The 26,893-nt window shown below is 40.0% G+C and overlaps 1 protein-coding gene across 4 annotated transcripts in view; it reads right to left on the reverse strand.

Moving 5' to 3' along the window:
- The window catches only part of nlgn3a (neuroligin 3a), a 212,898-nt gene extending 189,217 nt beyond the window's left edge, over positions 1 to 23,681 (reverse strand). For all 4 annotated transcript variants that reach the window (XM_058063837.2, XM_078788071.1, XM_078788072.1 and 1 more), the window contains exon 1: positions 23,399 to 23,681. The gene's annotated coding sequence lies outside the window, so the exon portion shown is untranslated. The remainder of the gene's footprint in view (positions 1 to 23,398) is intronic.
- Between the last annotated feature and the right edge of the window lie 3,212 nt (positions 23,682 to 26,893).

Raw genomic sequence — 26,893 nt, forward strand, 5'->3', positions numbered from 1 at the left:
CTTTCCATAATACAGTTTAAGGTTTTTTTTTGTTTTGTTTTGGTTTTTTTTTAATAATGCACCTTGTACCAAAGTACGAGGTGATATGACCATCCAATAACATAATGGGTACCATAGTAAGTGTCAATATAGTGATATATATAGCACATCATGACTGGTTCAAGACTAGACCTTGACTAGACTAGACCAAGACATTAGACCTTGTTGTCTGAACAACAGGTTTATGTCAGAGGGTCACAATAATCCCGAATAAAAATTCACAATAAAAATGTGGGCCAAGCTGAAACTCAACTCTGAACCCAAATTTGTTCACTTCCTGCTTTCCTAATATAGAATTTTAATTTTAATTTTAATTTTAATTTTAATTTTAATTTTAATTTTAATTTTAATTTTAATTTTAATTTTAATTTTAATTTTAATTTTAATCACGTACATATTGGGTACTATAGGAACTGTCAATATACACTTCTATTACCCAATATAGTAAATAGTAATCTATTTAAGATGTAAATAATACTTACTGGTGTGTGTTGCTATAAATGTGTTCCAGGCATGTGGAGGGCACATAATAGCGTTAAGGGGTTTACAGTTATGTTATTCCATGTTATTGTTCTGATTATGGTTATTATGTTATTATTATTTTTTTGCCTGTTGTGAGATAATTCAAACCGATGATTAAATTCTGCTGTTGCGGCGATGAAGTCTGATGCTTGTGTATTGCCAGATAGTATTTGTATTTTACTTAATTTAGACACTTTTATGCATGAAAATGCTTAATTCAGGCAAAACATAAGGGATATTTCATACATGGAAAAATAATTTTTTTTATCATATTTTTGGACTAATAATGGTTGTTTGTCTATATGTGCCCTGTGATTGGCTGGCGACCAGTCCAGGGTGTACCCCGCCTCTCGACTAAAGCCAGCTGGGATAGGCTCCAGCATACCCTAGTGAGGATAAGTGGTATAGAAAATAAATGCATGAATAAGCTGATTTATTAAATGACATATTTCGGAGAAAAAAAAAAAAACATGATAGTGGATAGTCTGTCTTGAGGTCCCCATAGTGGAAATCAGAACAGTCCTCATCAGAAGTGTCCCCTGGTGAACTGAATGCGACCACTTAGTGCAAACATGGCTTATATCAGCTGAGCTCGGCGCCAAATGCCACTATAATCCTGATAAGGGTCATGATATAGAAAAGACATGGATGCCAGGTTGCTATGGCGTATTTTTGGCAGTTGCAAATGCGTTTCTAAAAAGTACCTACCGCATGTGAATGTCGATGTTTCACAATGATATTATAGACATTATTATTAGTCATGGCTGAGAATCCGGATGAGCTCAAGGGGACATTTTAAATGACACTGCCCTTTCTAGAAGGCGGAGAGCGAAGAGACGCCACCGGAGATTTCTTGCTAATATATAAAATAAAGTAGCGCCACTGAGAGTAGACACAGACATGCCTCAATATCCCCGATGGAGGACAGAACACTGTCCCATCACAACAGTCCTTTTAGCTGCTACTGCCAAATATGTCTACTCTCAATTTACTATTTCTAATCCTGTCTGAAAGCCTATCTTGAATGTCAGGCTTCTTCCTAAATTGGCTTGTGTTCTTCGTGATTGATTAAAGTACTGTAACCTAGCTTTATCAGACCGCCCTGAACTCTGTCTTCCTGCCAAATCTATTAGGTAATGCATCCTTTGTTATTGTACAGGTTGGTGTTTTCTCTCCTTTCTCGCTCCTATCTTCATAGAAACACACCAATTTATTTAAAATAGAAAAAGAGCGCTCGGACCGCGGCACGGTGGTGAAGTGGTTAGCGCGCAGACTTCACAGCTAGGGTTCAATTCCACTCTCGGCCATCTCTGTGTGGAGTTTGCATGTGCTCCCTGTGCATGTGTGGTTTTCCCGGGTACTCCGGTTTCCTCCCACATTCCAAAAACATGCTAGGTTAATTAGCGACTCCAAATTGTCCATAGGTATGAATGTGAGTGTGAATGGTTGTTTGTCTATATGTGCACTGTGATTGGTTGGCGACCAGTCCAGCTTGTACCCCGCCTCTCGCCCGGAGACAGCTGTGTTTCTAGGGGAGCTGAGTGGCAGGCGGACAGGAAGTGACGTCAGGGGTTGTGGATTACAGCCGTAATATTATCTTGTGCCTGTGTTTTTATTACTGTGATTACTGTGGAATGAGATAATTCAGGCTGCACAATGGACGAGTGGTGAGCGCACAGGCCTCACAGCTAGGAGACCCAAGTTCAATTCCACATTCGGCCATCTTTGTGTGGAGTTTGCATGTTCTCCCCGTGCATGCGTGGGTTTCCTCCCATATTCCAAAAACATGCTAGGTTAATTAGCGACTCCAAATTATCCAAAGGTATGAATGTGAGTGTGAATGGTTGTTTGTCTATATGTGCCCTGTTATTGGCTGGCAACCAGTCCAGGGTGTACCCCGCCTCTCGCTCGAAGACAGCTGGGATAGGCTCCAGCACCCCCTGCGACCTTAATGAGTATAAGCGGCATAGAAAATGGATGGATATTCTAACAGGCAATTCTTACTGTCTGTCAAACATTTGCAGCATTTCTTGAAATGCTGGCTTTTCAACAGTGTTAAAAATTTCTTTTGGCTCTGCATCATGACGTGTATTTTTTTTTTGTTGAGTGGATATATTTGAGGCGGGCAGTTTTGTTGTTTGTCTATATGTGCCCTGTGATTGGCTGGCGACCAGTCCAGGGTGTACCCAGCCTCTCGCACAAAGACAGCTGGGATAGGCTCCAGCACCCCCGCGACCCTCGTGAGGAAAAGCGGTAGAAAATGAATGAATGAATGAATAAAGAGCGCTCGGACCGTACCTGCCCTCAGCTCACTACAGTTTGTGACAAATGTGGTTCCCTAATTCAATATAGCTTTACTCAATTGAGTTGACTTAAATTTATCACCGGTCCGGAACCGTCTGTGCAGAGATAAGCTTAAAACACATTTCACAAGCCCCGTTTCTCTTATTTTGCTTTTGACTGATGTCATCCTCAGTGGTAACAGAAACACATCCCAGCTTCTCTGACATGGAGCTAACAACTGTATCATAATTCATGTGTTCTAATGCTGTAATCTTCCCCGTGCCATTGCACAGAGAGGAGAGGTTGCCCTGATATTACTGCTGACGCCGGAGTCCTAGACGCTGCACTTAGAGTGTCTCCATCAAGACATTATTCAAGCACACTCGCTACAAAATCCATGAGACAAGAGTAGGCCACTGCGCTGGCAAACACACATCCGTCGACTTACTCGAGGGCACTCAAGGTCATATGGTGAGATGTTCCTCATACAAACAACCACCACTTTGTAAAAGCTCTTATCTCATGTATGGAGTGTATTTTCAACCACAACTCTACATGGGGGCGGCACGGCGGTCGAGTGATTAGCGCGCAGACTTCACAGCTAGGAGACAAGGGTTCAATTCCACCCTCGGCCATCTCTGTGTGGAGTTTGCATGTTCTTCCCGTGCATGCGTGGGTTTTCTCCGGGTACTCCGGTTTCCTCCCACATTCCAAAAACATACTAGGTTAATTAATTGGCGACTCCAAATTGTCCATAGGTATGAATGTGAGTGTGAATGGTTGTTTGTCTATATGTGCCTTGTGATTGGCTGGCGACCAGACAGCTGGGATAGGCTCCAGCACCCCCGCGACCCTAATGAGTATAAGCGGCATAGAAAATGGATGGATATTCTAACAGGCAATTCTTACTGTCTGTCAAACATTTGCAGCATTTCTTGAAATGCTGGCTTTTCAACAGTATTAAAAAGCAACATTTCTTTTGGCTCTGCATCACGACGTGTAGTTTTTTTTGTTGAGTGGATATATTTGAGGCGGGCAGTTTTGATTTGATAATATAAAAATATATAATAAAATTTGTTAGGTTAAAAAAAAATTATAAAAATTATTAGGTTTCTTTGTACTCCGGTTTCCTCCCACATTCCAAAAACATGCTAGGTTAATTGGCGACTCCAAATTGTCCATAGGTATGAATGTGAGTGTGAATGGTTGTTTGTCTATATGTGCCCTGTGATTGGCTGGCGACCAGTCCAGGGTGTACCCCGCCTCTGGCCCGAAGACAGCTGGGATAGGCTCCAGCACCCCTGGAGTATAAGCGGCATAGAAAATGGATGGATATTCTAATAGGCAATTCTTACTGTCTGTCAAACATTTGCAGCATTTTTTGAAATGCTGGCTTTTCAACAGCATTAAAAAGCAACATTTCTTTTGGCTCTGAATCACGACGTGTAGGTTTTTTTTTTTTTGTTGAGTGGATATATTTGAGGTAGGCAGTTTTGTTTTCAAGTTTTCAAGTTCAATTCCACATGTTCCAAATGTTCTCCCTGTGTTCTACTCGTTTCCTCTCACGTTCCAAAAACATAGTTGTTTGTCTATATGTGCCCTGTGATTGGCTAGTGACCAGTCCAGGGTGTATCCTTCCTCTCGCCCGAACACAGCTGGGATAGGCTCCAGCACCCCATGCGACCCTCATGAGGAAAAGCAGTAGAAATTGAATGAATGAATGAATTCTCCATGGACGCTGACCTGCTTTCACAGAAGAATTTGATGCAGTCCGAAAACCCTGAATACTGAAATGTGAGGATGAATTAAAATCCCACATCTGTGTACTTTTAAACCCGGTAGAAAACAATATTAATGACTGACTGCTGAGAAGTAGGCCATGCCCAAAAAACACTGCAGGCAAATTTGGCCTCAGGTTGTCTGCACTTCTTTAAAAAACAGAATACAATGTCTTTACTCCTCATCTCTACTAATGCCAGAAAGTACACAGATATTTTATACAAAGTACTACTTGGTCCACACTGAATAAATTAAAAAAATCCAAGAACAAAGTCAAACATTTCCAAGAATAAAAACATCATTTTAGTGTATGTGTATGTTCATTTGATTGTGTGTGTTTTAAATGGTTAGAAGAACAAAAATATGAACATCCTTGCACTTATATTGTTTAAATCAATGTTTGCAAACATTTTCTGGGTAGTGTACATGTCTTGCGTATTGTCGTACACTTATACACATTTATACTCAATATTTTTTTTAATCCTAAAACATCATTTTAGCATCGTTAACTTGTTACACAATGGTAAGGAAAGCTCTACAGCCCATGGTGCTGAGGTGGAGCCAGTAGAGGTGCTGCAGGATGTGGGTGATGTGATGCAATGATAGGGGAACGGGTGATGATGCGCGTGCTGAATTCTGGATCATTTGAAGTTTATGGAGGGATTTGTGAGGGAGACTGACGAGACGAGAGATATAATAATAATAATGAACAAAGATAGAAGTAGGAGGGGGGACTGACAGAGGGGAATAATTAATTAGCGTTGCGTAGACGGAACTATGCAGTTATTGATGTGGAAATAGAATCAAGGATGAAACCTGACCCTTAACCAGAGGGGCAGTGGGGACTGGTGTTGTCAGTGTTGAGGGAGAAATTCATCACTTTTTTTTCCCAATCCAACTTCCCCAACCATTTTGGGCTATTGACATGAAAAACACTATTGAATTCAAGAAATAACTGGTGTTGGTATTGATCTCGCTGCCACATTTTGGGAATGTCACATCAAGAATCATCCTCCATTCATTTTCTACCGCTTATCCTCACGGGGGTCGCGGGGGTGCTGGAGCCTATCCCAGATGTGTTCTGGCGAGAGGAAGGGTACACCCTGGACTGGTCACCAGCCAAAAAAAAAAAAAAAATACACGTCATGATGCAGAGCCAAAATAAATGTTGCTTTTTAATGCTGTTGAAAAGCCATCATTTCAAAAAATGCTGCAAATGTTTGACAGACAGTAAGAATTGCCTGTTAGAATATCCATCCATTTTCTATGCCGCTTATACTCATTAGGGTCGCGGGGGGTGCTGGAGCCTATCCCAGCTGTCTTCGGGCGAGAGGAATTTTTTATTTGATTTGGTTAGCAAACATTTTGGTTAGAGTCAGAACTTATGGAACAAATTAAATATGCTAACCAAGGTGCTGTATTAAAAACAATCCTGCATATTTTCTGTAGAATATATTTCCTTGCATCTTTCATATGTTACACACATATGTTATGATACACAGCTAGATAGATTTTTTTTTTTTTCATTCCAATTGCTTTTGTCATTTTCCTTGTGTTAAAAAAAAAAAAACAGTAATGGGGGTTTTCCTCTAACATCTGCAAGTTAACTAGCTCGGATGAAAATTCACATCGGATCAGCCCCGGCTTCAACACTGCAACTTTAGGGCATATTATTTATTCATTCATATGCTGACATCCAAACTATGCCCTAAACGTTGGCACTTTGAAAAGTAGGTTTCGCCGCCGAGCTGCACAGTTGTACAAGAGCAACTTGAAGGGGCTCGCGGAGAGAAGAGAGTTCCTCATACCAGGCATGAATGCAGACGAGATGGAACAACTGAGCCATTGTTGTTTTCTAGCTGAAGAGCCCCGGAGCTTGTGCAAAGCAGAAAACACAACAATAAAAGGGACTACATGTTGGCTGTAAAATTTTATGTGGCTACAAGGCCTCCCCTTTAATTTTCATTGACACTAAACGCAAAACCCTCTGAGCCACCACCATGTCACCTATTAAAAATATTTACTCTTGGGGTAAACAGAGAGACGAGACACCGAAATAGTGACAGGTGTAATTCTTTCTCTTGTGTCTCATGAACAGGTGTTTGTTTTAAGATTTGGTGAGGGGGGAAAACAACATACTTAAAGAAAATGATCCCTCAAATGCATCATTTTATTTAAAGAGGACCTATTATGCTCATTTTTGGCCCTTTGTATTGAGTTGAGGACTCCTATAGAGCAGCTACACACAATAACCAGCACTGAAAGCTTTCTAGATCTTCCAGAAGCTGCACCCGGCTCCCTGTATGCACACTCTATAATGCTACACAGAAAAACGTATTTGTTCCATAACTTATATAAAATAAACACAGTTAAATTGTTACAGTTTGCTCTTCAGACTCAACAGTCCAGTGAGAAATATTTTTATTTAGCAGGTAAGGAATCAGGAACTCCAAGTACTTGTACCTGATGGTGGCATCTTTAGAAATTGTAAACAAATGTAGCTTTCCCTTTATGTGTGACATCACACATCTCCAGTTTTACCACGCCCTCTGAAACCGAGCATTCTGACCCATCCCTGTATTGAGTTGAGGACTCCTATAGAGCAGCTACACACAATAACCAGCACTGAAAGCTTTCTAGATCTTGCAGAAGCTGCAACCCGCTACCTGTATGCACACTCTATAATGCTACACAGAAAAACGCTTTTGTTCCATAACTTATATAAAATAAACACAGTTAAATTGTTACCGTTTGCTCTTCAGACTCAACAGTCCAGTGAGAAATATTTTTATTTAGCAGGTAAGGAATCAGGAACTCCAAGTACTTGTACCTGATGGTGGCATTTTTAGGAATTGTAAACAAATGTAGCTTTCCCTTTATTTGTGACATCACACATCTCCAGTTTTACCACGCCCTCTGAAACCGAGCATTCTGACCCATCCCTGTATTGAGTTGAGGACTCCTATAGAGCAGCTACACACAATAACCAGCACTGACAGCTTTCTAGATCTTCCAGAAGCTGCACCCCGCTCCCTGTATGCGCACTCTATAATGCTACACAGAAAAACGTTTTTGTTCCATGACTTATATAAAATAAACACAGTTAAATTGTTACCGTTTGCTCTTCAGACTCAACAGTCCAGTGAGAAATATTTTTATTTAGCAGGTAGGGAATCAGAAACTCCAAGTACTTGTACCTGATGGTGGCATCTTTAGAAACTGTAAACAAATGTAGCTTTCCCTTTATGTGTGACATCACACATCTCCAGTTTTACCACGCCCTCTGAAACCGAGCATTCTGCCCCATCCCTGTATTGAGTTGAGGACTCCTATAGAGCAGCTACACACAATAACCAGCACTTTCACTTTCCAAAGCTTTCTAGATCTTCCAGATCTTCTAGATCTTCTAGATCTTCCAGAAGCTGCACCCCGCTCCCTGTATGCACCCCTTGTACCCAATGGTGGCGTCTTTAGGAATTGTAAACAAATGTAGCTTTCCCTTTATGTGTGACATCACACATCTCCAGTTTTACCACGCTCTCTGAAACTGAGTATTCTGACCCATACCAAACTTCTTTCAGGGCTTATGCGCAAACCTCATTATTTGAAAATTTGGCGTAGTTTTACACAAGAATACAACATTCTAACTACATTTATAAGTCAAAAAACTGGGAATAGCATCAGTCCCGATTAAAGATTGTTCATTGAGGCGCAGATGCTTTCATTATTATAGCCAGTGCTCTTCTATCAACATACCCCTTTTGTCCACTATAATCAATGTTGCAAGTATTGGCTTCCACCAATTTCTATGCAAACACACACTACAAAGAAAATCCATATACTGTATATTATGTTGGATGTAAAGGATATGTTTTTTTGTAGAAAAACAGCATTTCAACCTTTTGGCCTTTGTCTGGTTCCTTTCATGTAATAATAAAAGAGGGCATGTTTGTATTGTTATTTTTAAACAGGTGTTTTACTCTTGATGGAGTAACGACTGGCTGCGTCCCTGGAGGCAATGCATGCTCATCAAAGGTTTTGTCCACCGATCCATAAAACCGTATCGCCACTTAAGATGAAATACGTTCTAGATTATTTCAGAGAAAATGCTAAATCAATGAAGAACAATGTCTCCGAATTTACAATGTGATCATGTTACATTATGTTGTATATCATGTGCCTGCGGTGTATGAGCCGTGGTCGGGCGGCTCATGTTTTAGGATGTTAGTCTCTCCAGCTCAGAATTCCTTGGTGGGGTTCTTGCTTTTCTTATCAATAACTGTGTCAGAGGCTGCAAGAAGATTTGGTAGCGCCGGATGCTCAGAGCTGTAAATCTGGGCCAAGGGTTGTGTGGGATGCACAGATAAATGGTTTGGCCATTGTTTCATTGCAACAGTCTTTGTCTTTACTTTGCACGGGTCTCTACTAGGGATTTAGAACACTTGCTACTGTCCTTGGTCGTCTCTCTGCAACAGTGGTTCTGCATTGGGTTTGAGTCAGCGCTGCTGCCCTAAGATTACATGAATATCCTACACTGTGCTACACTTCTTTCTTTTGGGACTTTGTTTTGCATGGGTTTGGGTCCGAGTCTTGGATTAAAAGGGAAACTGAGGATCCACATTTAAGACAATTTGACCAGTTAGCTCACACTGTAGGGCAGTGATTTTCAACCACTGTCAATAGCCATTATGTCAATAGTATACATGGACCCAAATATTCCAATTGCATTTGGTTTATTTGCTCAAACGGAAAGAATTGAACAGGGATGGAATATTCCTTTAACCAATCCCATTGAGGTATCTTGTACCCGCTCAAACGGAAAGTTGTCAGGGTGCGTTCTTCTTCGCGGTGTTTTTCTTTTTCTGTTGTTTATTGGCGGTTGGTAAGCAGCTTTCGGTGTGCATTACCGCCATCTGTGAAACAGAATCTAAACCAGGGTTCTCAAACATGTGGCCCGCGGGACACTAGTTTGAGGCCCCTGCCTTGATATGAAAGTTTAATGTTAGTGCGGCCCGCGCAAGTTTGATATGGATGCTGTATGGTATCATGTACCCAGAAAAAATTATTACGTTTGATTAATGTTCATGTTAAAGGTTAAATAACTGTTAATAGTTATCCTCCCTATCCGTGTGGAAGTGGTAAGTTTTTGATATGGATGCTGTATGGTATCATGTACCCAGAAAAAATTATTACGTTTGATTAATGTTCATGTTAAAGGTTAAATAACTGTTAATAGTTATCCTCCCTATCCGTGTGGAAGTGGCAAGTATGGATGCTGTATGGTATCATGTACCCAGAAAAAATTATTACATTTGATTAATGTTCATGTTAAAGGTTAAATAACTGTTAATAGTTATCCTCCCTATCCGTGTGGAAGTGGTAAGTTGTTGTCTTTTTAAGTTTAAAGGAAATAACTTGGAGGCTATCGTTTAGGTCGCTAGCTCTCTAGTTTGCGAGTTAGCATGTGTCTCAAGACCCTGCAGTTGCGCAATATGTTGTAAATAAAGAGTATAAATGTGACTATAGTCGTGTTATGTCATGTCTACAGGGCTCTAATAATGTTTTGTTCATTTTAATCTGAAAAAAAAAAATTTGTCTACCCACCAACTATATGTGGTTTCTTAATTTTTTAATTATTTACCGTTATTATTATATTTATTTATTACTGATTGATTGATTTTCTTTATTCTTGATCTTATTTTGTGTAGGTTAGTGGTGTGCCACAAGATTTTTCTAATGTAAAAAACGTGGCGTGGCTCAAAAAAGGTTGAAAAACACTGCTGTAGGGAACATTTCATCGATCAAGAAAATTTAGAATTTTGAATTTCGTTTTGAATTTGACGACATAGACTAACATGTGATGTGGCTTTTTATCATGCGTGTGGTGCAAGGCATCAATGTGAAGTAAAAGTGGGCCACTGAGACACAAAACACAATTATCCCCCTAGGAAATATGTCACATTTCCAGTGCCTTTTATGATAAGGTTCCTTCAGTCGAGACTCCAAAATGTCGTCTTTTAGAACGCGCAGTGGGGAACAAAAGCAAAGATACGGCTTATTAGGTCACTTCTGAATTCCTTTAATGCACTGATCATGGATCAGCTGAGTAAATCACATGGGTATCATTGTGAGTTTTGTTGTCTTAACAAAGAAATCAATATGTCAACATATTCATACTAGGTCCAAGAATGAAAGTTTAATATCCTGTAATGATTGTATTATCATTTAGCAATAATTGCATACCTACAATTACATAACTGGGCACTAGGATGCCAAAAGGCTTCAACAGTAATTGTCACTGTTTGCTTTGGAGTGAGGGGGGGTGTGAAATGTGTGAAGTGTGTGTGCAGCAGGTTTAGACGATGTGATTAAAGAGAATAAAAGATTAGAATGCCTGCAAATTCTGGGGTGTCAGAAAACGTTGAATGATTTAGTGTGTGCGAACGTGGCAACAAAATCCAGCTCACTCAAAAATCAAGCATACTATTCTGGCGTTTCTGCTTCTCGTTGTTTATTCCCACTACACAATAAACCTATATAGTCAAAAAAAAATATGCTATATTTTGGTTGGATTTTCTTTTCCTCAATGCAGAGCTAACTTCAGGAAGTAAAACTTTTTTTTTCCCAAACCAATCATTTTCCTCTTGTTTTGTTTCAAACTCATCTCTTCTTGTCCTTGTTCTTTATCCTCACTGATCCGCTCTCCATTCCTGCCAGTCTTGCAGAAGCCTTTCTATTCCAACCGTGTCATTTGTCTCTTCAGAATCAGGACTGAGCTGCCCACCACCATTATGTCATTCAACACCTGTACTTACAGGTGCAGCTCGAATTCACACAGAGCCAAAAAAACAAAAAAGAAAAAAAAACTGTAGTATGCTTAAATTGTGAAATCCGTAAAGGTTGTAAACCCTCAAGAGACACAGCAAATGAGTGACTTTCTAAGATGGACATAAGCCGAGGGGCATAAGTGTCATTTTTTTTTTACTAATAAACATCCTACACAATCATAGCATTCTCCATATATTAAACGATTATAGATTTTCCAGCACATCACTCAGCCAGTCTTTGCAAAACCCCTCAAATCTGGATGACTTAAAGGATCAGTTAAGTGCCTTGAGGATCCCTTTAGTCTTACGGGTTCGCCCACATCGCAAAACTCTCCAAAAAGTGAACTTTCACGGATCAAAAAAATCCTCCAGCTGACACGAGTCTCATCAAAACATCAAGCCCCACTTCTAGGCTGTACTTTTTTTTTTTTTTATCTCAAACCATTGTCATAGTGACCTACAGCCACCAATTCATCAGAGCTGCCATCCAGGGAGAGTAAGCCACAAGGCTATTTCTGTAATGACCCAGATTTTCAGGTGAATCAGGATCTGTATCAATGTAATGAGCTGCAGCGAACAGAACATATTAGGTCAAACAAACTATTCAGGGAAGATTTTGCTACATCCTTTGCTCTGAAACCTAACTCCTTATTTCTAAAATCATAAATACTTCAACTTGCTGATATAGTTAATTTACAAACAGCTAAAATAATGCATAAGGTTAAAAATTTAATTAAAAATTACATAAAAATGTCATCCAATACTTCTCTACAAGAGAGGAGAAATATGATCTCAGGGAAGAACTACATTTGAAACACTTATATGCTAGGACTACGTTAAAAAGCCATAGCATTTCAGTATGTGGAATCAAACTATGGAATGGATTGAGTAAGGAAATCAAACAATGCACAACGATGAGCTAATTCAAGAAACAATACAAGCAGTTGATGTTTGCTAAATACAAGGATGAAGAGTCTTGAACCAGTCATGATGTGCTATATATATCACTATATTGACACTTACTATGGTACCCATTATGTCATTGGATGGTCATATCACCTTGTACTTCGGTACGAGGTGCATTATTAAAAAAAAAAAAAAAAACTTAAACTGTATTATGGAAAGCAGGAAGTGAACAAATGTAACAGTTACTGATTGTAAAAGTACCAGATGGAGGGGTAGGATTTAATAAGCTTTGCTTCTTTCTTGAATTTTCATTCAGGATTATTGTGACCCCCCTGTTGTTCAAACAACAAGGTCTAATGTCTTGGTCTAGTCTAGTCAAGGTCTAGTCTTGAACCAGTCATGATGTGCTATATATATCACTATATTGACACTTACTATGGTACCCATTATGTCATTGGATGGTCATATCACCTCGTACTTCGGTATGAGGTACATTATTTAAAAAAAACAAAAAACCTTAAACTGTGTTATGGAAAGCAGGAAGTGAACAAATGTAACAGTTACTGATTGTAAAAGTACCAGATGGAGGGGTAGGATTTAATAAGCTTTGCTTCTTCCTACTCCTTTTGGACATGTGGAACTGTGAACTGATTATGTGATGCATTCAATTGTAATCTGATGCATGTTCAAATGAAATAAAACCATTACCATTACCATTAATACATATTATAAACGTACCGTAAAACACATACAATACCACAGAGTCAGTCCTGAGCTTTACAATTTGTTGCAATGAACAAATTCAATTTCCTCCAACTGCCCTTAAATAACTCTTAAATGGAGCAGAAGGAAACCACTATTGTAAAAAAAAATGTCTCTTTTTTTTTGGCAGTGGATGTGGACACAGTTGCCCAAAAATTGATAGAGGAATTTGCCTGTCCTCAAAAGCTATCAGAAAGCTATTGCCAAACCCGCAGATATAAATAGAATACTGTGAGGTGGAGGAGGAAGAGTACTACTACATGTAAGTACTGAAGTAAACCCATTCCAAAGCAGGTACGGCGTTAAGTTTGAGGAAGCATCCATAAAACATAATTGTGAATTTATTATTTTAGCTGTGCATTTCACGTTACTGCAGAACAGAATTTTGTTGAACTTTGAAATAAATATTGTTTGTTAGACCTTTCCGAGGCTAGAATTTTAACCGAAAATATTAAAGAATTAATGTACTATGGCACTCATTCAAATTAAGACATCTTTCTCGTCTTTTGTCCGTCCAAGCAAAAACGCTTTTGAGGTGGATTGTTATGCAATTCAAATGATAATGTTACTGCGGATGAAATAGCAGAATCGGCCAATAAAAACAGAATCTACTAACATAATGTGAATAAAATGCTTTTTGAGAAGGTGTGTAGGGAAATATTTCCCAAGTGCAATCAAAGGTGGCATCTCTCTCCTCAGAGATAATAACCACTTCCTCAAAACAGAACCGCAACTGGTCAAAAGCATTTCAGGTTAAAAAAAAAAACAAACTTGTGAATGACTCCACACCATTTTTATGACGCAACAATGATTGAGCCGTCACACTCTTGTGATTTTATGGCACACATATATTTTTTTATTTGTTCAGCGGGTTCCCACACTGGTCAAAGAGGAAACAAAAAAAACATTAAAGACGGTGCGTCGGTAAACAATAGCTTTGAATAGATCCACATATTTGCATTAAATCTTCCATTATCACTTTATTACTCAGACTGCCTGAATATTACTTCAGTGACTAAATATACTGTATTATTATCCATTCATTCATTTATTGATTTTCTATGCCGCTTATCCTTACTGGGTCTTGGGGGTATGCTGGAACCTATCCTAGCTCACTTTAGGAGATTATATGTTGGAGTTATCTGATTCACCTGATTGTTGGCAAAATATAACTTTAAAAAAACTGTTAGTCCTGATTTAAAAAAAAACTGTATTATGGAAAGCAGGAAGTGAACAAATTGTAACAGTTACTGATTGTAAAAGTACCAGATGGAGGGGAAGGATTCGCAGTGCACATATAGACAAACAACCATTCACACTCACATTCATACCTATGGACAATTTGGAGTCCGATTAACCTAGCATGTTTTTGGAATGTGGGAGGAATCGAACTCAGGTCTCTAGACTGTGTGACCTGCACACTAATCACTCGTCATTCATTCATTCATTCATTTTCTACCGCTTTTTCCTCACGAGGGTCGCGGGGGTGCTGGAGCCTATCCTAGCTGTCTTTGTGCGAGAGGCGGGGTACACCCTGGACTGGTCGCCAGCCAATCACAGGGCACATATAGACAAACAACCATTCACACTCACATTCATACCTATGGACAATTTTGGAGTCGCTAATTAACCTAGCATGTTTTTGGAATGTGGGAGGAAACCCACGCATGCACGGGGAGAACATGCAAACTCCACAGAAAGATGTGTGGAATTGAACTTGGGTCTCCTAGCTGTGAGGCCTGTGCGCTCACCACTTGTGCACCGTGCAGCCTGAATTATCTCATTCCACAGTAATCACAGTAATAAAAACACAGGCTAATATAATATTACGGCTTTAATCCACAACTCTTGACATAATTTCCTGTCCGCCTGCCACTCAGCTCCCATAGGAACACATTTATAGCAATACAAACAATATTATGTCTACTGCATTGGGTATTAAGAGTGTAAAAGTGTAAGATATCTAATAAAAAAATATTTAGAAGTTCATAAACAGGTTTTCTATGTTCTAATTTAAAAAACATTTACAACTAGTACAGCGTTTTGGTTAAAGTATCTCTACTTTTTTCTTTCAAGCTGTTTTTGTAACACAAATGAGTACCAAGATAGTGTAAATGTGTCTTGTCTGCAGTCTAACACGGCGCATGAGTGCTACTGGCTCTGGGGAGCTACGATTGATTGAGGTACACATGAATTCCAACAAGTACTGTGACAATCCGAAGCAGAGGAAGTTACAAACGCATCACCAAACACAGCGTCAGTTTCAGTTTATGTTAATGAACATTACAACAACTAATGATTCGTATTCACCTCAGTGACGGAGAATGTGGTAAGATCACTATTAATCTCGGACACGACTGTAGCCTTTTCCCTACTTTTCACCACCAGCAGAGTATCCTCTATGAGATTTAAAATATTTAAATCTGTAATATGTCAGCATTATGAGGTTAACACACGCCCTGTCACCACGCTTCACCACTTCACACATGCATCACCATGATCTGACGTAGCCTTTTGTAGCGCTCGCCGGATACGACATTCCGGATGATAGTGTCTGTAATTTCTCAACAGCATTACAGACATGCCGGTGGACCCAGGAGAAAAATTAGAGGAAACGCGTGTAACTGGAAAGAAAAATCGAGGGAAAAACTGCACGCCGTTAAGAGGAAGTCTCTAATTGTTTCCCAAGTGTGTGTGACCCAGTGACTCTGGGGGAGCGCTTCCTTGTTCACTTACTACGAGTAAACCAGCATTCATTATTGATTTGGTGGCACACACTCATCGTCTTAAACAGCATGCTGTTTTGTCAGTTTAGTGAAGCTGTATTAAAGCCTCAGTAATATACCATGGATGCTTCGGCAAATAGCCGCAGAGTTCCTAAAACTCACAACAAAGAATAAATAAACTGAATGGGATTACCGCTGGAGTGACAGTGACCCATATATGAATATTAGGTTGATGGAAGACACTCAAACGTAGTCCATTTAGCCAGCTCCATGTCACGTCTTCGTACGACAGGCTTTTACTAAGCTTCTTAAGAGCCAGCCCCAGGGGATCTATGGTAGGATGGAGGTACTGACTCAGGCCTTATCGCCACCAATTTATCCCATGAATTAGATGGGCTCCGGCCTCTGTGTCCAGCCAGATCCAGACAATGCTCACTCCGTGTTAAGAAAATGAATACGAGAGAAATGGGCTTAACGATGGCTTGGTAGGATAAGAAGCTGGTGAATTGGCAAGGAGAACGGCACACACTGATTCGTTCACCTTTGACCTGCACGCTTTGGCTCTGCACATCGTTTTGACACTGGATTTTCTTGCACTTGTCTGTATTTTCAGGGTGGATTTAGTGGAACAAATCACAACTAGAATTAAACAAAACAGACAGTATGTCACCTCTATCAGACACAAAGGCTATCTCTATCTCACCTTATATACAGAAGTATTTGACACCTGCTGGAACTCAAAACTGAAGAAAATATGGAGTAAAATATGGAGTAAATCGCAACTACCAAGAGCATATGTGAGGTCACAGGTCACTAATGGATGAAACGATCTCTCCCATAATCTTCTAGAGGTACATGATTCACACAAAAAACAGCAAAATTGGCACATCGGAGCCGTAAAAGTAGATCCTGCAGTTGCCTGTGCATTTCACACAAAACCCAGCACAGGCACTACAATATTCCATTGTTTATCGTAGTTAATTTGTTCCAGAATAAGTTAATTTCCTTATTCTAAACAGAATATCCTCATAGTTGGAGCATACAAAACCTGTTTACGACCTTCCAATTATATTTTTTAACATTATTAGAGTCCTGCAGTTATGAAATAACACCCCCCTAATTAGATTTACACTAGTAGTAAACATAATAAGAGTAAATAAACCATAAACGTTTAAACCATAAACGCTTGTAAACGTCTTCTGTGGGGGGGGGGGGGGGGGGGGGGCGGACAGAAAGTGACGATTGGGTTCAGAGTTGAGTTTCAGCATGGCCCGCATTTTTATTGTGAATTTTTATTCAGGATTATTGTGACCCTCTGACATAAACCTGTTGTTCAAACAACAAGGTCTAATGTCTTGGTCTAGTCTAGTCAAGGTCTAGTCTTGAACCAGTCATGATGTGCTATATATATCACTATAATGACACTTACTATGGTACCCATTATGTTATTTTATGGTCATATCACTTCATACTTCGGTACGGGGTGCATTATTTAAAAAAAAAAACTGTATTATGGAAAGCAGGAAGTGAACAAATGTAACAGTTACTGATTGTAAAAGTACCAGATGGAGGGGTAGGATTTAATAAGCTTTGCTTCTTCCTACTCCTTTTGGACATGTGGAACTGTGAACTGATTATGTGATGCATTCAATTGTAATCTGATGCATGTTCAAATGAAATAAAACTATTACCATTACCATCAAGTTTTTTTTAGGTTTTGAGAAACGGTGATAGAGTGAAACCGCAAACCAATTAACTGTGAACCATGAATGTCAAGTGGGGTGAGTCGGCTTTGTCACTGGTCACATGATGACAATTTTTCTCTCGTTTTCAGAAAGTAGCGGCTTAGTTGTCTACACGGCAACAACAAGCCGGAAGACGTTTTGCTGTTTTGACCTGAAAACGTTTCTCTGTGGACAACCCTTATGTAAAGGGAAGGAGTTTATTGGGTTTGGGGTCAGGACTCACAAGTCAGCCCGCAGTAAACCCATCCAGGCACCGCTTCATGGTCCTTTCTTTGTGCATACAATTGTTCGAATTGTCTTGCTAAGATGAATAAATAAGATTACAGAAGGACCTGGCTCATCGCCTGATGTTTCAATAGAATGCCCAGTTTGGAGAGCATGCGCAAGAGCAGCACTTTGCCATGTCAACCATGCATAAATACCTCAGGGGCTTGGGAATCGCAAAGGAGTTCACTAGGTCCGGACTCAAAAGACCTTGATTTGTCTATGACTTCCACCTTTGTAGCACCTAGAAATACAGAACCGGGAGTGCAACCCGCCTGAAAATTGAGAACCCCAGCATGGGTTACCAATGTAGTTTAGCACAGTTGCACCAGCTGGAGCAGTATCCAAAAAAAAGTCATCAAATGTCTGAATTTTTAACCAGTCTTTAACCAGGACACACACACCCAAGAGACAACTATTCCACTTCAACCACAAGAACACCAACTGAATCTGCAAATCTCAAGGTCATAGTGGACAAAAAAGGTTTAGCAAGGACTCTGCACTCCATATTCAGCCATTAAACCAATATCAGGGAATCAGCTGACTATAACCCACGTGTCGTGCCAGTCTAAATTTAGGTAAGGGCTTTTCTTCTGCTGCCTGTCATGTTTGTCTCTCAGAACCACGTCTTGCCGCATCTCTCCATGCATTTTTTAAATACTGAAAAAAGGAAGAAAACAATCAAAAATAGCTCTCCGCTTGCCAGTGCATATCATACAACATCCCATCTCCCATCTTAGACATACTGCACTTCTTGTTATTAATGTAAATTGTCAGATTCATAAATATATCTAGAATGATAACTCCTGGCAGACAGTGAGGGCCAACATACTGTGTGACATCTGCTTTGTAGTTAGAATTGTGATGTCCAAAAGTATGTTGTTTACTAAGCAGACACTGGTCTTTGGCAAGGAAACTTGTTAGTCTGGGGAGATGTTTTGGGACATGAACAATGTAAAAATGTTAAATATGTTATGTTCCACGCTCTTTTTGCCAGAATAATTTTGTTAGTACAACAAAGTGTTTGTTTTTCTTGTCATTAATGAATGACCACCAACAACGTTAGTTACACCTGCAAGATCTGTTCCAAATTTGAAAAAAATAATACTGTAGCACTTTTTAATATATTGGAGTGTTATGCAACACCTCTCCCTACTCTTTTAGGCACATGTAATGTATGTAAGTAGAGAAAAGACATAAACAATTTGTATTGCATAGGTGTAATACAAACACTGGTTGGACATACTTCAAGTCAGAGATATGCATTTGGGAAATTACTCATTTCCGCCTGCCGCATTTTCAAGACAACACATCAAATGGAATTAAGAATATTTGAAAACACAACCTTGCACAGGCTCTCTCTGTCTCACTTGCAGCAACTCACTAATGCATAAACACGCTTTGCAAACAATCACCCTTTCCAGGATGAAGAGTCTTGAACCAGTCATGATGTATGCTATATATATCACTATATTGACAGTTACTATGGTACCCATTATGTCATTGTATGGTCATATCACTTCGTACTTCGGTGTAATAAAATAAGAAAGTAAAATAAAAAATAAAATAAAAAAATTAAAAAAAAAAAAAATTAAAAAAAATTAAAAAATAAAAATGAAAATTAATAAAATTTTAAAAATTAATAAAAAATATATTAGGAAAGCAGGAAGTGAACAAATGTAACAGTTACTGATTGTAAAAGTTTTCTAAACAGAATATCCTCATAGTTGGAGCATACAAAACCTGTTTACGACCTTCCAATATATTTTTTAACATTATTAGAGTCCTGCAGATATGAAATAACACCCCCCTAATTAGATTTACACTAGTATTACCCAGTGAAGTAAACATAATAAGAGTAAATAAACCATAAACGTGTAAACCATAACCGCTTGTAAACGTCTTCTGGTGGGGGGGGGGGGGGGGGCAGAAAGTGACGATTGGATTCAGAGTTGAGTTTCAGCTTGGCCCGCATTTTTATTGTGAATTTTTATTTGGGATTATTGTGAACCTCTGACATAAGCCTGTTGTTCAAACAACAAGGTCTAATGTTTTGGTCTAGTCTAGTCAAGGTCTTGTCTTGAACCAGTCATGATGTGAATATATATGACTATATATACAGTTACTATGGTACCCATTATGTTATTGTATGGTCATATCACCTCGTACTTCGGTACGAGGTACATTATTTAAAAAAAAAAAAAAAAAACCTTAAACTGTATTATGGAAAGCAGGAAGTGAACAAATGTAACAGTTACTGATTGTAAAAGTACCGGATGGAGGGGTAGGATTTAATAAGCTTTGCTTCTTTCTACTCCTTTTGGACATGTGGAACTGTGAACTGATTATGTGATGCATTCAATTGTAATCTGATGCATGTTCAAATGAAATAAAACCATTACCATTAGCAGACACCTGCATTCGTGAGCAATAACATTGAAACTTAAACTGTGTGATGAAGCGCAAGAGGCCACAGACCGATAGTGGCTGAGCCATGTCACATCAGACCAAGACGGATCACTCAGGTAAAGATATAGACCTTTGCAGGACGACTTAGGTTCAATGGGCCTTTTTCTGTTCGAGACTCTCATAAACAAGTTCAGGACTTTCAACTCTATCATGAAACGTATTAGAGTGCTCAAGAGCCCTGTCAGCGATCACATGTTGACCACTTCTCAATGGCCCAGCCCCTCCAGTCCATCTGGAGACCAATCTGTCTGGGAAATGAACACAATGGGCGGGCAGTGTTCCTGGCAATTATTTGACAGCAGCCTTAACAGAGAGCTCAACGTTTGTAGTAAATGAAGCCGCTATGATTTTGACTGACTTGAATGAATAAAGAAGCTAGGTGGAAAATGGGGGATGTGAGAAAAACGGCATTTCGGACTATAGCGCTGAAGGACAAAAGAGAGAATTTAGAGGGAGCCGAATATCCCTGATATTGAAACCATCCAGGCAATGTAAATGAACGCCATTTGGTTCTCGCTTAAATCAAGCCCTAATAAATCTTCAGACGAGTCTGTCAAAAGTCATAAAACTGGGAAATACTTATGGTTTGAATTTCACTACAAATTTCATTACAAAAACTGACTAAATGAATTACGGCAGCATGCTCCTTTAGCATAAACATTGCTAAATAAACTCCAATACAAATATAAGTCATTAAAACGACGCATTCAAAGGCACTGTGAATGATATGTAGTATCCTATACTGATTAGATGTGTTAGTAATAATACTGTAATACTGGGTGACACACACACACATACCGACTTGATTGGCATAATAATCCCTCATTAAAATATCACACCACATGCCGAGCTAAAACTCAACTCTGAACCCCCAGCATCACAAAAATGTGACTATAGGGGTGTTACTTCAGATGTAGAGGGCTCTAATCATGTTAAAAATGTACATTTATGAGGCCGTAAATAGGTTTTCTATGCTCTAAATACAAAAATATTCTATTTTACTGTAAAATAAGAAATCCTATTTTGCAGAAATTCAAATAAATACATAAATGAACTTCAATAAATCGATGCTAACAAAGCATGTAGCCAAAAATATGGTAATGGTAATTGACTTGCAAGAATGCATACCTTTAATGCACTGAATATTTAATTTCAGAACTAAGAATATTAGTATAGGGCTGCACGGTGGAGGAGTGGTTAGTGTGCAGGCCACACAGCTAGGATACCCAAGTTCAATTCCACTCTCAACTATCTCTGTGTGGAGTTCTCCCTGTGCATGCGTAGGTTTTTTCCGGGTACTCAAAAACATGCTAGGTTAATTAGCGACTCCAAATTGTCCATAGGTATGAATGTGAGTGTGAATGGTTGTTTGTCTATATGTGCCCTGTGATTGGCTGGAAACCAGTCCAGGGTGTAATCCCGCCTCTCGCCCGAAGACAGCTGGGATAAGCTCCAGCATGCCCGCGAACCCCGTGGGGATAAGCGGTACAGAAAATGGATGTTTCGTGGAAATAGTACTAATAGTACACTTTAAGAAATGCTCCAAACCTTTGACAGACGGATTGCATATGAGAAAATAACAAGACCCTTGTGAGGATAAGCGGTAGAAAATGAATGAATGAATGAATGTTTCGTTCAGGCTGCACGGGGAGAACATGCAAACTCCACACAGAGATGGCCGTGTGTGGAATTGAACTCGGGTCTCCTAGCTGTGAGGCCTACGCGCTAACCACTTGGGTACCATGCAGCCACTTTTTTTTATTACAAACTATTATTTTGCAGTATAGTCTGCCTGGATTTTGTTGGTGTAGTTTGAGACTCAATCAACAGTGTGAATGGTTGTTTGCCCTGTGATTGGCTGGCGACACTTGTGAGAATAAGTGGTAGAAAATGAATGAATTAATATTAGTATGCATCTTTTAACAGTCAACACCAACCTCAAGACGTGTTTTATAGCTTCCTGCATATATAAAAACAACCATTGACTATTGATCCATCGCATCTTAAAGCAATTGGTGTGCATTAGTTATTTATAAATTATATTTCCCTATGATATTGTAACTGGTTAAGTGTTGTGAATACCATTGAAGTAGGCTAGGCCTCTTGCTTCTGTTGTGGGGACACATTTGTTCATTGGACTAAATCACTATGACAAAGACCATTTGACATTTTCACTCCTTCTTTTCCAGTTTGGAATTCATTCCTCACAGCTACATTTATATGTGTGTGTGTGTGTGTGTGTGTGTGTGCCACAGCTCCCACTGACACTGCTCATCTCCACTCTAGTTGTGTCCAGGCATTTCAACGAGTAAGAAAGTAGACAGGCATATGCAGCCTGCAGCATCACACCGCCTTTAAACTTGCATCCTCCTCTATCGGGGGACTATTCTAAGCAACAACACCTTGCCTGTTGTGCAACTTAAAGTACCGCAAAAAGTGTGCCTGCTTTTCCAAGAATTAATGGCGTGAATAAAAAAAAAGGCAACACAAGATCCATCTATCAAAGGATTTCAATGATGAGCATGGAAATAATACCTCGATTCCCCCTCAGTAATGAAACATATTAATTCCGGCTCATTCTGCTTACACGTGCAGATAATCTCTAAATGATCAGATCCCATATGCATGTTAAATAGATATTTCAACAGAGCTGGCTATTTATGTCTCAATAAAATAAGATATGAGAAAGCTGATTAGAGATGGTAGGTATATGATACAAAAATACACTAAAAAAAAATGATGAACTTTGCTTATTCCATGTGGTGCAGTCATTTTTAGTTCTTCTTCCATCACACATTGTGTCTTCATGGAAGTAACAAGTGTTCGCAAAGGGGGATAATTAACACGAAGCACACTTTGGGGTCGTATCTGCGTCAGAGTGGCCAAAAAAGACCGCATATGCAGTTTTTTTTTTGCACAACCCCGCATATGATGGGGCAGCGCGTTCAAGTGACAAAACCCAAAAATAGGACTAGGAAGTAGGATACACAGCGCCTGCCTCGTTGCTAAAATATCACTTTTTACACAAATAAAAAAGCGCACGTTGCATGTTATTAAATATCATACAATGACTCACCTGCACAATCCACATATAAATGTCCCCATGCCGTGTTTTTCTTAAAAATAAAGAAATATATTCATTTAAAAACGGATGGTGGTGTACTCCAAATCCAAAAAAAAAAACGCGTGTTTAATTATTTTAGAGATATGCCTCCAGTGCGTAAAGGCTCATTCCGTTCTCCTTGCTGTCATGTTTTAAAAAAAAAATATGTCTCCAGTGCGAGTTGTTTCCAGCGGGAACGCTGCCCCTCTCAGTCCGCCTGCCTCTGGATGCTCTCTTGCCTCAACTCGACAGGCTGAGCGAGAACGTGCAGCGCAATCCCGCTGCTTTCTCCCGAGCGCCAATTGGAGCCAGCGAGGAGAGTTACTAGGTAACCAAGGGCACAAGTATCATACGTGAAGAGGGGTGGAACAATTTGATGCTCACTAAATGTGTTTGCCTTTCTGACTGCCTTCCGGGATTGTATCATTATTAAAGAGCTGCTACAATATAGTATGCAAGTTGGCATGGAAGCATGCATTGGCAAAATAATGGACAAAATAATCAATTCCTTGATTATTTGATTGTGAAGAATTGGGCAGATTATGTGAACTTCAGTCTCAAACTACACCAACGAAATCCAGGCAGACTATACTGCGAAATAATAGTTTGTAATAAAAAAAAAGTGGCTGCATGGTGGACAAGTGGTTAGTGCGCAGGCCTCACAGCCTGGAGACCCGAGTTCAATTCCACCGTCGGCCATCTCTGTGTGGAGTTTGCATGTTCTCCCCGTGCAGCCTGAATGAAACATTCATTAATTCATTCATTTTCTACTGCTCGTGTTATTTATTATCACATGCAATCCGTCTGTCAAAGGTTTGGAGCATTTCTTGAAGTGTACTATTAGTACTATTTCCACGAAACAATGTGTACATCCATCCATTTTCTGTACCGCTTATCCCCACAAGGTTCCCAGGCATGCTTGAGCCTATCCCAGCTGGGGATACCTGGACTGGTTTCCAGCCAATCACAGGGCACATATAGACAAACAACCATTCACACTCACATTCATTCCTATGGACAATTTGGAGTCGCCAATTAACCTAGCATGTTTTTGGAATGTGGGAGGAAACCGGAGTACCCGGAGAAAACCCACGCATGCACGGGGAGAACATGCAAACTCCACACAGAGAGATGGCCGAGGGTGGAATTGAACCCGGGTCTCCTAGCTGTGAGGTCTGCCCTGAATGAAACATTCATTCATTAATTTTCTAGGCCCTTGTCCTTACTAGGGTGGCGGGGTTGAATTAAAAATGAATAACAAATAACAGACTTGCTTCCTATCAGCTTGTGAAGTGTATTTAGGACTTAAACCTGATTGTGCCATGAGTAAACAATAGCAATTGAAGAGAGAAGCGGACCGTTCTGCAGTGGAATCTAATCCACAAAATGACCTATAAATGTAGTTAGAATGTGTTCTAGTGAGCCCCAAAAGAAGTTTGAGATGTCTCAAAACGCTCGGTTTCAAAGGGCGTGGTAAAACTGATGCTTTGTGATGTCATAGAGGAGCGGACTTCCTTATATGGTTCATAATTAGGAAGCGTTTTGGGCATGTGACCAATCACAGAAGAGTAGACATGCCCGGAGGTGGGAATAGCTGCAGATTCTGCAAACTCTAAAAAGTTTTCTATGCTGGTTATTGTGTGTAGCTGCTCTATAGGAGTCCACAACTCAATACAAAGTGTGGAAAAATAGCATATTAGGTCCCCTTTAAAATGAGGGAGATGGTAAACAGGTGCACAGCCTTTATTTGACTTGAACAGTGACAGCGTGTGAAAAACTAGACAAGACTGGTGTCCTGGAACTGGGTCAGCAACACCTTCTCAATCAAGTCCTTGACTTTGCTTCTGAGGCCGTTCTAATCAGTAGAAGAGCCAGCATCCTCAGTCCCAAGGCACTCATTAAAAACTGACGGGATTCCTTTGCCAGAATGGACAGACATGCAATAAAGAGTAAGGAACTTTTTTTTTTCATCTTCCAATGAGAGGTTATCTAAAAATAAAACTGTGTAACTCCATGATGAGAAGCGTTAACGATGTATGCCATTAAAAGTGTGTGTTATGTAATGTGATATGCATTGCTATACCGTACTCGTAAAAATGGCAGCTCTCCAAGATTTTAAAACACGGTGGCTTAAACCTTTATCCTTTGCATTTTTATTGACACTTTCGAGCCTTTCGCAGCTGTCTTCGGGCGAGAGGCGAGGTACACCCTGGACTGGTTTCCAGCCAATCACAGGGCACATAAAGACAAACAACCATTCACACTCACATTCATACCTATGGATAATTTGGAGTCGCCAATTAGCTTAGCATGTTTTTGGAATGTGGGAGGAAACCGGAATACCCGGAGAAAACCGACGCATGCACGGGGAGAACATACAAACTTCACACAGAGATGCCCAAGGGTGGAATCGAACCCTGGTCTCCTAGCTGTGATGTCTGCGCGCTAACCACCCAACCACCATGCCGCCCTCATAGGAACTAATTTGTACAAAATACATTCTGCAAAGGCTTAGATTTGTATGAATCACCCTGGACTGGTTTCCAGCCAATCACAGGGCACATAAAGACAAACAACCATTCACACTCACATTCATACCTATGGATAATTTGGAGTCGGCAATTAGCTTAGCATGTTTTAAGAATGTGGAAGGAAACCGGAGTACCCGGAGAAAACCCACACATGCAAACTCCACACAGGGTGGAATCAAACTCGGGTCTCCTAGCTGCGTGGCTAACCACTCCTCCACCGTGCATCCAAGTCAAATGCAGTTTGTAAAACGGTGTGAATGTTTTATCGTCTCACGTTGAGGCAGTGATGAGGCGTACGTTTTGCAGTTAGGCACAGGCAATTTTGCTCTAATTTTGCGAGCGTCAGCTTTGAGGCAGACAGATGAATGTGTGGTGCCTGTGGCGACTAGATGACTTCTGGAGAGTAACATCAACGCCTCAGGACTCCTCGGGATGATCGTCGCCTGGTAAAAACAAACCTAGAGCTGTGTTTAAGTCAGTAAAATGGTTTGTGAATTTTGGTCACTATGGTGCCTCATAGGAACTATTCATTCATTTTCTACCGCTTTTTCCTCACGAGGGTCGCGGGGGTTGCTGGAGCCTATCCCAGCTTTCTTTGGGCGAGAGGCGGGGTACACTCTGGACTGGTCGCCAGACAAACAACCATTCACACTCACATTCATACCTATGGACAATTTGGAGTCGCCAATTAACCTAGCATGTTTTTGGAATGTGGGAGGAAACCGGAGTACCCGGAGAAAACCCACGCATGCACAGGGAGAACATGCAAACTCCACACAGAGAAGGCCGAGGGTGGAATTGAACCCTGTTCTCCTAGCTGTGAACTCTGCGCGCTAACCACCCGACCGCCGTGCCGCCCTCATAGGAACTAATTTGTACAAAATAAATTCTGCAAAGGCTTAGATTTGTATGAAGCTGTTGCATCAACGTTGCAAAC

Source organism: Doryrhamphus excisus, linkage group LG22, assembly GCF_037039965.1.
Source record: "Doryrhamphus excisus strain RoL-2023G ecotype Guam linkage group LG22, RoL_Dexc_Guam_v1.1, whole genome shotgun sequence".
In the NCBI taxonomy this organism is placed as follows: Eukaryota; Metazoa; Chordata; class Actinopteri; order Syngnathiformes; family Syngnathidae; genus Doryrhamphus; species Doryrhamphus excisus.